Genomic DNA, 10,202 nt, shown 5'->3' with positions numbered 1-10,202 from the left:
GCAGTGCCCAGGGCCGGGCTGGACATTGGGGCTGGGAGCAGCCTGGGACAGTGGGAGGTGTCCCTGCCATGGCAGGGGTGGCACTGGATGGGCTCTGAGGTCCCCTCCCAACTCAAACTGTTCTGGGATTCTAGGTTGCCCCAAATTCAGGAGCAGAGCAAAGACAGATGCTCCCAGACTTCAGGGAAAGGGGCAGAGCAGCTGCTCTAAACCCATTCAGGTTGTGGCCAATGATGAATCCAGGGAAATGCAGCAACAAGTGTGTCTGAATCACCACAATTTGTACAACTTTGCCTGGCTGGGACTTGTTGTTGCCTGAACATGGAAGAAAAGAATTTCTGGAAATGCAGGTTTTTTTCCTTAGAAGGGACAGGGATATTGGGAGACAACAGAGACAGCAGAGGTGTGGGGGCTCCACAGTGGAGGTTGGAATTTCAGAGCAGGGAGCTGGATGTCATCCCCACAAGGAGAGTTGTCTCCTTCAGCCCCAGGCACTCTGCTCTCAGCACAAACACATTCCCATTTGTTTCCCTGCTGTAACAATAAGGGAAAATGCAGTGGGGGTTAAATTAACTCCTCTCTGCCCCTAACAAAGTTCTCTCATTTTGGGATGCAGATTTAACCCTTGGTATCTTTTAGGTCTGACTCCCAGAGGTATGGAGCACTCCTTGCTCTGACTGCTCCAGCCTGACCTTCATGCCATGTAATCATAGAAACATGAAATACCCTGAGTTGGAAGGGACAGAATCCCAGGATCCCTGAGGCTGGAAAAGCCCTCCCAGCCCAGCCAGGCCCAGCTGTGCCCCATGCCCACCTTGTCCCCAGCCCAGAGCACTGAGTGCCACCTCCAGCCCTTCCTGGGACACCTCCAGGGATGGGCACTCCAAACCTCCCTGGGCAGCCCCTGCCAAGGCCTGAGCTCCCTTTCCATGGGGAAATTCCTCCTGAAAAAGGACCTACAAGGACTATGTGTCCAGCTTCTGGCCCTGCACAGGACCACCCCTAGAATCCCAACATGTGCCTCACTTTTCACACAAACATGTTTTAACCGGAACCTTTCACTGTATTGCTTTAATTTTATCGGAAATCTCCTGGGTCTGGAATGTGGGTCCCAGGTGACAGTGCTGGGGCTTGGGGGCTGGATGCAGCAGAAATGTACCAAGAACCTCCTGGGCACAGCAGGAGACCTGCCCTGCCCCTGTGGGTCCGTCCCTGTCCCTGTGCCCCTGCAAAGGGACCCACTCCAGTGCCACAGGCTCTGGGGTCCGGGGCTGAGTGTGGAGGAGGGATGAGAGGCACAAGGTAAGGCGTAAGGGCCAGGATGTCTGTGGGAAGCTAAATTTTACTGAAACAGTTCTGAATTATCCCTCACCACAAGAACTCAGGCAAAACCATCCAGAAATGGGGAAAAGCAGGATTTTTATTCCAGGCAAGCTGCCTGCAGGACGTGCTCACTTAGAGCAGAGGGTTTCCTCGATGGTTCGCTCTCCCCCTGCCCTTGCTGGGGTTCCATCTCTCAGCACAGGAGGGACTTGGGCTGGGCCTGCCACTAGACCCTCAGCCCTGGGCTGGAGGGGACACTGGAGGGGGACAGCTCGACAGAGGGACACGGTCGGCAGGGGTAGGAAGGGAGGGCAAGGACGATGGGGCTGAGGGGTTTTCCACTGAGCCCAGCCCAGTGCCCGCTGTGGAGCTGTCCTGGCCCCCAGGGCTCGGGCTGGTGTCACACCCCCGGCACACACCGAGCTATCAGCCCGGCCGGGCTGCTGGGACCCCCCGCCCTGGCCGTGCCCAGCTCCCCCCTATCGCTCGCGGCAGCCCCGACCCCTCCCCGAGAGCCCCTCCCCAGAGCCCCTCGCTGCAGCCCGAGATAAGGCCGGGCCGGGTGGCACAGGCTGTGTGCTGTGGGGGCCAGAGGGATGGGGAGGTCACTGCAGGGGCTGGGGTCCGGCTGTGCTGGCACGGGACGGACGGATGGACAGATCCCCATCCACACATCAGTCACACCAGTGGGCAGTTCTGCTGTGGAATCATGGAATCCCAGTTTGGGTTGGAAGAGACCTTAGAACTCCCCCAGTGCCACCCCTGCCATGGCAGGGACACCTCCCACTGTCCCAGGCTGCTCCAAGCCCCAATGTCCAGCCTGGCCTTGGACACTGCCAGGGATCCAGGGGCTCTGGGCACCCTGTGCCAGGGCCTGCCCACCCTCCCAGGGAACAATTCCTGCCCAATCTCCCATCCAGCCCTGCCCTCTGGCACTGGGAAGCCATTCCCCGTGTCCTGTCCCTCCATGCCTTGTCCCCAGTCCCTCTGCAGCTCTCCTGGAGCCCCTTTAGGCCCTGCAAGGGGCTCTGAGCTCTCCCTGGAGCCTTCTTTTCTCTGTCCATGGGGCACACTGGGTTTTCCTCTCACATTTTTCTCTCAGAGCAGGTGAGAGTTGTGACAGGACGGGGGCTCAGGGTCTCCTCCATCCCTGCCTGGTGCCCACAGGCAGCATTCACACCAGGACAAAATGAGTACCGACACACGGACCAGAAGGATGGCAGTGGACTCTCCTCAGCGAGCCCTTCCCTCTTCCCCTGTAGCCATGAGGCTGCTCTCCCCCTCCCCAGAGCTCCCCTCCCCTGTGGCCTCTGAGGGAGCTTGGGGTTCCGTGGACAGACTGAGCTGAGTGGTGCTGCAGGGAAAGCACCTGAAAGATGCTTGGTTCTGCCTGTGCTGGCAGCAGAGAGGGGAGAGCAGCTAAGGGAGCAGGTAACCCTCACCCAGGTAAACCCCAGACACCTCGGAGTAAGGGCCTGGCTCTCCCTCAGCAAGGCTCCAGCATCCTTTCTCCCAAGCCGGGTGTCTTGGGGTGATGTTATGATACGTATCCCATATCGCTGCCCTATGCCCAGAAATTAATTCTTGTGCCTTTCTATGGCTCTAAACTGAGCCTGAGAGGGGGAAGGAAAAACTGAGCAAAACTTTTTCAAAGCAGTTTGCAGCTTGTTCAAGGTCACACAGAGATAGCGACATTTTTTTTTCCCTCAGCTGCTGCAGGGAAGTGAGGAGGCACCTGGCTTGCTGCTTTCCAGTCAGATTTTGGCCAGTTGTTCAGCTTCTTTTTCTCCAGAGAGAGACTGAGAGTTGAACTTTTTTTCCTTCCCTGGAATTTCAGAGTTTCTCTCTTTTCTGCTGGGCTGCTTCAATATCAGAACACATTGGGAGGACTTTCCACCGGGCACAGAGGGCCTGGCCCTGGGCCAAGCCCCAGCTCCGAGGAGACCAAAGGGAGGACTCTGACACTTTCCCAGGTTTTTTCTCCACAGCGAGAGATTTTATTATTTAGCATTATTATCCTTTTCCCTTGTGTTTGTTAAATAAATAGTTTTTATCTCCTTCACTTTCCTTCGAGGAAAATTTATTTGTCCCAAACCTGGTGGGGGGGGGGGGGCTGGGACCTGCCTTCTCTCAGAGGATATATTTCTAAATTTGGCCAAACCAGCACACCAGGTTAGCTCCCAGGGACATCACCAGTCCTCCCAGCACTGCACCTGCCACAGGCTGAGCTGGCCCTGCCTGTCACTGCTTTGCAGGAGGTTCCCTTAATCACAGACTGCCACAAAAAATCCCAGCGTTGTCTGGGATCCACGAGAGCTGTCCCAGACCTCACAGTCCTGGGGCCCTTGCTAACCAAAGGTTTCCTGTGTGCGAGGATGGCTCCAGGGGCATCAAGAGCTTTGCTGAGCTCAGGCAAGGACTTTCTTCCTCCTGCTCATGGCATGGGACCAGCTGGGTCAGGAACATGTTTTATGGGTCCTGTTCTGCCTTTACAGCCTTTACAGCTGGCAGGGGATAGAGCCAGACCTGTTCCTGTGTTGGGACTGGTTTTGGGAGGGCAGACCTGACCTGACTCCAGACCTGACCCAACCTGGCAGCTGCCACTTACTCTAGTAGCAAAAGTGGCTCTGAAAATGGGGTGGAACCTGAGGAGATCCCTCTGCAGAGGCTGAGGGGCTGTTTGGGGGCTGGGGGGAAGCCCCCCCTGCCCCGAGTGAGGCACTGAACCTGGTACTTGGAGCAGCCCTTGTCAGAGCCTCTCCCACTGCCTGGACAGAGACCATGGGGCTCATCCCAGCACCTCCACGGTCCCAGGGCTTGTGGATGAATCAGGGACTGGCCTGAAGTTCGTCACTCATTGTGCTCAGCTCTGCCCAGCACTGAGCACTGGGCAGAACCAGGGCGTCCTAAACAACAGCTTCTCTGCTGGGCTGAGCTGGGATGGGGTCAGGGCACATCCCACAGACCCTGTTACACCCCAGTCCAGGGCACACTTGGGTTTGAGGCTGCTCTTCACACACCCAGGCAGAAAGGGAGCTCTGAAACCAGGCTCAGGGTCAGGACCAGGGTCAGGCTCAGGCTTAGGGTTAGGGTCAGGGTCAGGACCAGGGTCGGGGCCAGGATTAGGGTCAAGGTGAGGGGTCTCACTCCCATGCCCAGGAATCAAGCCTGTTCTCTACAGTTTATGGGATGTTTGTGGGCTCTCCCATCACACACTGGTGGGATGAGTTTGCACAGGCTCAGGGTGCTGAGTCACGGTGCCGGCCCCAGCCTGGCCGTGGTCAGGGGCTGCCTGGGGGTGATAACTGGGATGGCACAAACAGGAGCCTTATGGGCAGTGATAAGGCAGCTCCTGGCCCCAGGGCAGGGTCGCCTTTCCGCTGAGTCAGACTCTGACGCAGCAGAAAATATTTGCTGAGCCAGAGTGGCAACCAGGGGAAAACAGCCACCTTTTAAAATTTATTATTTATTTGTCTTAGCAGAACCAGGAGGGCGGCTCTGGACTACCCAGCACGGGCTGCTCACTCTGTGCCAGTGAGGGGCTCAGGATCCCTCTGGGTCTGTGGGGCAGAGCCCATGGCAGGCTCAGGAGATGCCCTTTCCCAAAGGGACGGTGGGACACGTCCTGATAGCCAGCCCCTCTTCTCCATCCTCCCTTCTGCTGCCCTGTTGCAAGTCTGGGGGGCAGGGTGTGTGGAATGTGCCAGCTGCTATCCAAACCTTTCCTGTTTCCACAGGAGAGGGAATTTCACACCTTGTCCTCCTCCCAGAGAACAGCTCCCAGGGGATCCTTTCTCCCTGGCTCCCCTGCTCCCCCCGTGCTGGCCACGGGCAGAGCTCCCTGTGGGGAAACTGAGGCACAAAGCAGAGTGGCTGCTCTCCAGAAATGCCATGAAGTGCTCATGGCAGGGGCAGGTCCCCTTCAGGAAAGGGACATGTTTGCTGTCCCGTGTCCTGCTCCTACCCAGGGACACAGCAAGATAAACTCTTCCTCAGAATCAATTGAATTCCTTAACATCTTTAGACTTCTATAATTAGAATCTTAGAATCATGGAATCCCAGACTGGGTTGGCTTGGAAGGGACCTTAAAGCTCATCCATTTCTACCCCCTGCCAAGGTAGACCAGGTTGCTCCAAGCCTCAGTGTCCAACCTGGCCTTAACCAGGCTTTTACCCACATTCCGACTGGGTGAGGATGCCCAGCCAGCTTGGGAGTGAGGGTGCAGTGTCTTGACCAACCCAGCCCCGAGGCCAGGGAGGTGGGTGCTGAGCCGGGTGTGCTCCAGGCAAGCTCCTCCTGTGCTCCCAGCCTGGCCTCTTCCACTGGGATTGAGGAGCTTTTGGGTCAGTGTGGCTTAGGGCGGTCCCCAGCACCGAAGGGATTGTGTGGGCAAGCACGAAGCCCTCCAGACAGAGCTCCGTGCATTGTAAGGCACAAATTTCACCCAGAATCTCCTCTGACCCCAGGAGCTCGTGTTTTTCACAAGTGCCTTCCAAACAGGCCCTGGGGGAGGCTCTGACGGCACCAGCGCTGCCCCAGGAGTGCCTTCTCCTTTCTGTTTGCAATGTGGCAACTTCCTGGGCAGCCTCTGTGCTGGTTCATGCACGGGGGACCACAGAACTTTGGGGGATGCAAAAGGACCCACAGACCCTCGGGGTGAGGCAAAAGGACCGACAGACATTTTTTGTTGATGCAAACAGCAGCAAATCCACTTTTTTCAGGCAGGGAAACTGAGGCATGGATTAAAGAGGGGGGAAGAAAAGCAAGAGGGACTGGGGCAGACTGGGTTTGTTCTGCTGGGGACCCCCACCTGCCGTGAGACTCCACTGTTCCTGTGAGCTGGGGCAGTGGCACCAGACCCACCACTGCAGCCCCCTTACCCCCTGTGGCCCCTGGGCCAGCCAGGGGTTCCAGCTCCCTCCCAGCTCAGCAAAACCCCATGGCCAGGCCAGGCCAGGGCCACAGGGGAAACTGAGGCACGGGCAGTCCCCGAGAATGGGGCAGGTGCTCCCTCCAGACCATGATCCCATCAGTGACTGGGATTTCCAGGAGAAGTGCCGGGATTTAGCTGCTCCAAGCGCATCCCTAGCCTTGGATGTGGGTTTTCCAGCCAGGCAGGGTTTGGCGCTGAGCTCTGCTAGTCTGGGATTTATCCAAAACCACCCTCAGAGGTAAAGGCTCGGCTGGGGTCCTGGTGTGATGAGAGGCAGAGGGAGCAGAGCAGAGCTGGGGATGAGCTGCCCCTGCAGTACAGGGCTCACTTTACCCCACTCAGTTCCAGACGTGGCCCAAACATGAGGCTGGAGCCACAAGGCAGCTGCTCCCCAGGGCTTTGCACTCACATTTGCCAGGTGTGGGAGCACCTGCACCCCCTCCCCAAAAATCCCTGCCCCCAGATTTCCTTATCCTGCACTGTCCCAGCCACGCTGCTCCAGGAACCTCCTCCCTGCCCCGTTCAGTCCATCTCTGCCACCAAACCCAGTTAATGGCTCTGTGATTCTGTGATTGTGCCCACCGGCCCCAGCCCCGCTCTGCCTGTTCCAGCAGTGACGCTGCCCTGCCCCAGCCTGTGCTGCGGGGGAAACTGGGGAGCCGCTGGTTTGTGGCACAAAGGGTGGCTGAGATAAGGCACTTCCCCAGTTTCCCCTGCAGCATCCTGCACGGGCTGTGCAAAGCATGGGCAAGGCTCTCGAGGAAGAGATGGGGCACAGCAGAAGCTCAGGGCAATCAAAAATGACCTCTGACAGTTCCTGTCTCTCAGGGTGGGGACTGAACTGGAGTTGTGCTGCTCTAAGTGGCCGTGTCAGATGCTGGTGCCTGAAGATGACTTCCTGCTCCTCCTCCTGCTCTGTGGGATATGGGGAATGGTTCTCGAGGAGTAGAGAAACCCCCCACACGTTACCATCAGCAGCTTTGCGCAGGGCCAGGTCAGTCCATGACCAGCTGGACTAACCGATGGCTGGGAGGAGACCAGAACCTGGAAAGCCCCAGTTCTGGAGCTGGAGAGTGGAGAAATGGGGCCCAGGGTCTGGGCATGGATCGGGACAGGCTTCTGGTCTGCCCTGGGGCTTGAGAGTCCCCCCAGTGAACCGAACCAAGTAGCGAGGGTCATGTCCTGTCCAGACCATCCACAGAGGAGGAACAGGGCTGGGGGTGCTGGTCATGCCCACGTGAGCACTGCTGGTGTGGGTGTGGGGACACTGCAGGCACAGCTCTCTTTGACTGTTCTTCTGCCACTTGGCACCGGGCCCCAGGAGTCCAAGCTGGTTGCTGGCCATCCAGGCTTGGTGCCATGTATGTGAGGTGTTGGATGAGGGCCATCAGAGGTAAGGGGTCTGGGCCTGGCAGGGTCACCCTCCACATCTGGGCTGGTGTCCCAAACAGGAGCTGACAACTAGAGCAGCTCCTGAGTCTGCTGAGGGACCTTTATGGAACAGCCGCTTTTGGGCTCAGCCTGAAGTGCTGGTTTCTCCTTAAACACAAGTTCTGTCCTCCCTGCTCTTGTCTCTGCTTCACCTGGAGCGTTTTGCCTGGCTCAGGCTGCACCACCAGCCCGCTGGAAACAACTGCCATTCCAGAATTAGCAGGCATTAATTAGGCTGCTGGAGCTTCCAAAAGATGCTGCAGCTCAGCCTCCTCAACTGGCTCATTTAGACTTGGAATCACAGACAGGTTCGGGTTGGAAGGGACCTTAAAGACCATCTCATTCTAACCCCTGCACTGCCAATGCCATGTCCTCAAGTGCCACATCTCAGACAATCTCTGCCCAGGAGGTCCTGGCAGAGCCTTGCCCACAGGTGAGACACCCTGTACTCTCCCTCAGAGCTGTCCTCAGACCCTGTCCCTTGGGAAGGAGCTCTGGGACGCACTGTGGGTGGCAGAGACCTCCACAGGCTCAAAAAGGGGTGAGACAAATCCACAGCAGAGCCCTTGGATCCCCAAACAGCCTCTGGCTGAGGAGCCCCTGGGTCTTTGGCATTGAGGAGCAACACTGTGGGTTTTCCTTGTGCCCAGACCCTTCCCCCAGGACCTGCAGGTGGCCAGGCTGGGACAGGCAGCGCCGGGCCGAGCTTCTGGAGCAACATCTCCCGTGTTGGTGCTCAGAAGACTCGGCTGAGCCTCTCTGCCTCAGCGTGAGCCCTCCCAGTGCAACTGGGAGCCCCGAGGGTAACTGGGGAGCCCGGGGGCACCCGCACGGCCAGAGCCAGGTGCCGTCCTGCCCCCTGAGAGGGAAGGTGTGGAGCCGGGATCCTGCAAATCCCCCTCCCCTTTGCCGGGACCTGCCCCAGCGCGGGCCGGGCCCCGCAGGCGGCGAGCGGCGAGCGCGGCTCGATGCTTCCCTCTGCCGGGGCTGCGGGCCGGAGGCGGGGGCGGAGGGGGGAGGTGGATGCGGATGGGGGATGCGGGATGCAGGTGCGGGATGCAGATGCGGGAACCAGATGTGGGATGCAGATGCAGGATGCAGATGTGGGATGCAGATGCAGGATGTGGGATGCAGATGCGGGATACAGATGTGGGATGCAGACGTGGGATGCAGGTGTGGGATGTGGGATGCAGATGCGGGATGCAGATGTGGGATGCGGGATGCGGGAAGCAGACGTAGAGGCAGGAGATGGGATGCAGAATCCAGAGGCAGGAGGTAGGTGCAGGATGCGGGATGCAGGATGCAGATGTGGGATGCGGGATGCAGGATGCAGATGTGGGATGCAGGATGCAGATGTGGGATGCAGATGCGGGATGTGGGATGCAGGTGTGGGATGCAGATGTGGGATGCAGATGCAGGATGCAGATGTGGGATGCAGATGCAGGATGAAGATGAGGGATGCGGGAAGCAGACGTAGAGGCAGGAGCTGGGATGCAGAATCCAGAGGCAGGAGGCAGATGCAGGATGCAGGACGAAGAGGCAGGGGCAGGACGTGGACAATGCAGATGCAGGATGTGGATGTGTGGTGCAGGATGAAGGAGCTGGGATGCAGCTGGGATGCAGGAGGGGCCATGTGGATGTGGGATGCCCCAGTCCCTGCTGCCCCATCACCCTGTGGCCTCAGCCTGCGGCGGGGCTCCCCAGGTAACCAGGGAGGGGAACCATCTCCCCTTTGGAGACCACGAATCCATGGAGTCACACAGGCTGCCCCATGGCCAGATGCACCCGGAGGCTCTTGGTGCCACATCAGGACCTTCATGGAAAGGTTGTTTCTTCTGTTCTTCCTTTTGTCATATTCCTCCTTTTCCTGGAGCAGTGAGGCAGCCCAGAAGCCAAGTCCCCATGAGAGGGTTCTCCTGAGCAGCTTCTGCAGGGGAGCTTCGCCCCAAGGCTTTTGCAGAGGAGCCTCAGCGAAGCCTCTGTCAGAGACAGGATCTGTGTGCCTCGGGGAGGCCGGGGGGTATAAATATCACCACCTCCCTGCCCCAAGCATCATGGAATCATTAAAGTTGCAAAAGACCTCCAAGATGGACAGAAACTATTTACAAGAGCCTGGAGTGCCAGGATAAAGGGGAATGGCTTCCCAGTGCCAGAGGGCAGGGCTGGATGGGAGATTGGGCAGGAATTGTTCCCTGGGAGGGTGGGCAGGCCCTGGCACAGGGTGCCCAGAGCAGCTGGGGCTGCCCCTGGATCCCTGGCAGTGTCCAAGGCCAGGCTGGACATTGGGGCTTGGAGCAGCCTGGGACAGCGGAAGGTGTCCCTGCCATGGCAGGGGTGGAAGAAGATGATCCTTAAGGTCACTTGCCACCCAAACCACTTCATGATTCTATGATTCCATGATTCTATGATTCCATGATGTGCCTTTACATCTGTGCCTGGGAACCCCAGGCAGACCTATGGCAAACCCATCTCGTGGTGGGTCTCACAGCTGTCTATCCAATCTGTCTGAGATGAT

The sequence above is a fragment of the Corvus brachyrhynchos genome, unplaced genomic scaffold (assembly GCF_000691975.1).
Source record: "Corvus brachyrhynchos isolate BGI_N302 unplaced genomic scaffold, ASM69197v1 scaffold511, whole genome shotgun sequence".
Classification (NCBI taxonomy): Eukaryota; Metazoa; Chordata; class Aves; order Passeriformes; family Corvidae; genus Corvus; species Corvus brachyrhynchos.
The sequence above is the reverse complement of the archived record's forward strand: the minus strand, read 5'-3'. Positions refer to the sequence as shown.